The sequence below is a fragment of the Manis javanica genome, chromosome X (assembly GCF_040802235.1).
Source record: "Manis javanica isolate MJ-LG chromosome X, MJ_LKY, whole genome shotgun sequence".
In the NCBI taxonomy this organism is placed as follows: domain Eukaryota; kingdom Metazoa; phylum Chordata; class Mammalia; order Pholidota; family Manidae; genus Manis; species Manis javanica.
Window position 1 is genome coordinate 106,347,280 of NC_133174.1, and position 5,449 is coordinate 106,352,728.

The window sequence follows — 5,449 nt, forward strand, 5'->3', positions numbered from 1 at the left end:
TAGTGGCAAGATGGGCAATAAATAAATAAGCAAGTAGATGTAGAATGTCAGGTAGTAATAAGTGCTATGAAGAGAAGGTAGAGGAAGAAGGTGAAGTGATAGAGGTGTTATTTTCAATAGGGTCAGGAAGGCCTCTCCAAGGAGGTGACATTTGGACAGAGATATTACCGAATTGAAGTAGAAAGCCAAGTATATATTTGGATAAAGACTGCTCCAGACAGAGGAAGATGCCAAGGTGTCTGAGGTTTGGAGCAAGGATGTTGCAAATATTTTTTCCTAGTCTGTGGTTTGTTCTTTCATTTTCTCTGTGATTTATTTCCTTGTATATAAATTTTTAAATTTTTTACTGCAGTAAAAATTTATCAAGCTTTTACTGATGGTTTATCTATCTGCATTTTGTTCAAGAAATCCTTCACTACTACAAGGTAGTAAATATATTTGCCTATATATAATCTTCCAAAAGTTTTCAAGTTATTATTATATTAGGTCATAAAACCACTTTCAATTTGTTTTTGTATACAGTGTGCAGTTAGGATCTAATTATATTTATTTCCATATGGATAACAATGGTTCCAGCCACATTATTAAATAATTCATCCTTTCCACACTGGTCATGTATCAATTTTCCATTTATGTGTGGGTCTGTTTCTGGGCTCTCTGTATTGTTCCACTGATCTATTTCTTCTTCTCTGCACTGTCTTGATTACTACAGCTTATAAGAACTGTTAACATCTGATAGGGTATGTTGTGTTGCTTTAATATTGTCTTGGCTATTCTTGGTCCTATTTAGAATTTTAATTGGAGCTGCATTAAATCTCTAAGTGAATTTAGGGAGAATTGTCATCATTACTTAAGCTTTTCTATACATGAACATATTTTACCCCTCCATTATCTTAGGTTTTCTTTAACGTCATTCAATAAAGATTTACACTTTTCTGCACACAGTTTTTAAACATCTTTTTGTTAGATTTATTCCTGGCTTTCCTTTAGTTTTTGTTGCTACTATAAGCTCTAGTTGTACTACTGATTTTTTTGTTATTCTTATTTCCTCAAATCTTATAAATATTCTTAATTTTTCAGTAGTGTGCATATTCTCCTGTATTTTCAACATAGACAACCATGTCATCTGCTAATAATAACCTTTGTTTCTCCTTTTTTGAGCCTTACTTTTTTATTTGCTTTCCTTTTTTTTTAACATACTGATTGGGTCACATATGAGATTGAATAGAACTGAGAGTTTCACTCCTTTATTCTATTATTTTAGTGACTTAATAGATTTTTTTCTAATGTTAATACACTCATATTACTGAGATATATACAACTTGGCCATAATGTATTTTTATACATTGTTTCTGATTGCTAGTATTTTATCTTGCATTTTTGCATGTATGTTTATAAGTGAAATTTCCTTTAATTTTCATTTCTCAGTAATAGCCTGGCCTGGTATGATATCAAGGTTATACTAGCTTTATAAAATGAGTTAGAGGGGATTTACTTCAAAGGTTTATATCATATTGAGGTTTTCTGTTACTTGAATGTTTAATAGAATTCACCTGTGCCTGGTGACTTGCGTATTTGTTTATCTGTTGGTTGGTTGGTGGATTTTCAGCACTGTTTAATTTTATCAATAATCATAAATCTGCTCAGTTTTCCCATTTCTTCTTGAGTCAGATTTGATAGGCTGTACTTTTATATAATAGAATCCATTGCATTTACGTTTTCAAATTTACTGGCATAAAGATGTTCATAAAGTTCCCTTAGTATTGTTTCAATATCCTACCTACCGTCTCAGTTACTTTACACTTATCCTCATTCTTATTTATTTGTGCCTTCTCTCTTTTTTTCCAGAGTTTTCTGTTTTATTCATCTTTTTCAAACAACCCGGATTTCTTGTATTTTTTTCTGATTTGTGAATTCATTTACAGAATGGACTTAAAACAGCTAAATCACATTTATTCTCTATATGATCAATAATGATTATTAGAAAAAAAATTACATGAGAAGAAACACAAACTTTAACAACAACAATTATCTGTTAACAGGTAAATATCTGAGTATCAAGCATATCCTGGCATATCTAGCATATATATTTATCATCTTTATATTGATATAAAATAACCTAGTGTTTTGTTTTGTTGTTCCTCTTGATTTGGCTTGGTATTCTACTCCAGTAATTTCTGCTCTTACCTTTTTGAAATTCTTTTTATGTCCAGTATAGAGAAAGCCTATCATTTGTGCTTTCAAATCTCTTTTGCTTTACTAATTTCTTGTGAGCATCTCTCAAATATGAAGAGAAGTATATTAAAGTCTCTCCTATTTGTGTGCATTTATCCTTTTCTCTTTGTAATTTTCTGCATTTTTGCTTTCCTATGATAATATAATTAAATCCATACAGGTTTAGAATTTGTATACCTTCTTGGTGGATTATTCCTTTGATCATGATGCAGTGACTATATTTATGCCTAATAAATTTTTTCTACTTTTAGGTTTATTTTTATGATATTAATATTGTAGCATCAGTTTTCTTTTAGTTACATCTTCTGAGCATATATTTTTCTTTGCACTTTCAAACTTTCTGTATCCTCACATTTTAGGTATATCATTTAAGTAGCATAGAGCTAGGTTTTTAAAGATACAATTTGTCAATATATGTTGCTTATTGTAAATTTCATCTGTTTACACTTGTCATTGCTGATTTATTGAATTTCTTTCTACCATCTTGATTTGTGCATTTATTTACCCAACTTCTCTTTTTTTCCTTTTTAAGCTATTTATTTGTGCTTGCAGTATTAGTGTTATTTTTCATCTATGGCTGTGTTTGTGGGGAGGTTGAGCAGAGGGGTATTTGTTTGTTTTTATAGGAAACTTTTAAATCCACTTTTACATTTTGTAAGGGTTAGTTTAATTAAAGCAAGACCATATTATCCATGAATACATTTAACTTGACTTAGTAAATGGGAAAACCTTGGAACACACTGGAAGGGAAAGAATGAGTACCACACCAGGGCCAGACCTCCTGTGTTGTGCAGCTCCCACTCTTTTTTAAGGATACCTTGTGTCCTCTATGTGGCACCAACTGTCAGACACAAGATTAAGTGAGCATGCCTGAGACATCAATCCATATATTAAATATTAATACCATATGATTTCACTTATATGTGGAATCTCAAAAGCAAAACAACAAGCAAATGAGAAATAGACTCATGAACTCAGAGAATAGACTGGTGGTTGCCCTAGGAGAGGGGGATGAAGAGGTACAAACTTCCAATTATAAAATAAATTAACCACAGGGATGAAAGTACAGCACAGGAAATATAGTCAGCAATATTGTAATAACTTTTTATGGTGACAGATGGTAACTAGACTTATTGTGGTAGACATTTAGTAGTGTATATAATTGTCAAATGACTGTGCTGTAAATCTGAAACAAATATAATTGATATACTAACTACACTTCAATAAAAAAATATATTAATATTGTACTTTTTGGTTTAAAAATATGAATATATATTCTAATATTTTTCTCCCCTCCTCAAAAGGGCTGGTGTTATGGGTTGAACTATACCCCAAAAAAAGACATGTTGAAGTTCTAACCCTCAGTACCTCGGAATATGGCCTTATTTGGAAACAGGGCCTTTACAGAGGTAAGCAAGTTAAAGTGAGGTCATTAGAGTGAGCCCTAATCCAATATAACTGGTGTCCTTTAAAAAAGGGAAATTTGGGCACAGAGAAACATAGGAGAATGCCATGGGAAGATGAAAGCAGAGACTGGAGCAATACATCTACAAGCCAAGGAACACCAAAGACTGCCAGCAAACCACCAGAAGCAAGGGGAGAGGCATGAAAAAGATTCTCTCTCACAGCCCTCAGAAGAAATCAACTTGCTGATGCCTTGATCTCAGACTTCTAGTGCCCAGGACCATGAGACAATAAAGCTCTGATCTAGTCTGTGGTACTTTGTTCCTGCTACTGTGTTAGTGATATTAACTAATATTAATATTAATGTTACTAATGCAATTGAGAAGCATTAATCTTGTCCACCACATTCCTGGAACTAGATGTCCTTAAGGGCACTTCTTTACTTCTTAAAGTAAAGAATAAAAAATGCTTTTTATTCAATAATAGGATATAATAATAAATTGTTGGAACTATTTTAAATTCATTTGTTCAATAAATATTGAGCAATTACTACATGGCCCTTGCTGGAGATACAGTAGGGACCAAAATAGACAAGCTCCTCCCTTCATGGAGCTTCCATGCTAAAGAGGAAGACAGATTGTTGAAACAAACATATAGGGATAAACTTTTTAAGTGATATCCAGAAACTGCAGAGCACTATGAGAAAATATAAAAGAGTGGTCGTAGAAGTTTTCTCTGGAGAGATAAACCTTTCAACTGAGAATTGAAGACGAAAGGAAGATCATTTCAGGCAGAGAACTGCTTGTCAAAATACCTTAGCATATTCGAGGAACAGAAGGGATATCAGAGCTTGTCAATGCACTGGATATGCATGGGAAATAAGAGAGAAGAAACAATCAAAGATGACTGACTTGGAAACTGGGTGAATAGTGATAGCAAATAGTGAATAGGAACAGAGATGAAGTGAGGAAGACCCTAGGAAGAACAGATCACATCAGGGTGGGAATCAAGAGCTCAGTTTTGGACATGCTGAATTAGAAATCTGGTAAACATTCAAGAGGAGAGGTCAAATGGGCAGTTGAATATGTAAGTTTGGAGCTCAAGGGGAAGGTCTGAGCTGGACTGATTGGCTGATTATTTATTTATTTATTGTCATTGGTATAGGTGGTATTTAAAGTTGGGGAGCTGGAAGGGATTCTCAAGGGAGTGAGTATAACTAGAGAAGAGAAGAGGGCCAAGGACTGATTCCTGAAGCATTCTGACTGTTAGAGATTAGATTTTGTCAGACCCGCATTGTAGTGTGAGACTCCCTTCCCAATTCTGCTGCCTATCCCCTTTCTATTAAGAAGTATCAGGTCTGCATCATGATCCGAGACATTTTCCATCCAATCCTTCTTCCTCTCCCTCTATGTTTCACAGACAGTGCCCCCAAGAAACTTCTTGCATTCCTAACTCTGTCTCAGTATCTGCTTTCCAGAGGAACTGAACTGGCACAGTTGGTACTGGGATCAGTCTGAGAAAGCAGAGGTTAGGTGGGGCTTTAGGACTGGACCACTTACCACCTGAAATGAAATGAAGAGCTCATCCCAGATGGTATATGGGCCAAGGATAGTCCCTGGTACAAGATGATGGCCCAATTGCCAGAACAATCACTGGTAGAGAGTTGGGAGAACATTCTGGGGAAACAAAATGCTCCGGCAGGTGCAATGAAAAGCAAAAGTGGATAACATTGGTGGTTAAGTGGAGGGAAAATGAAACTGCTGAGGGCAATTAACAATAGAAAACTAAGCCTAAAGGCCAGAGGGCCTCT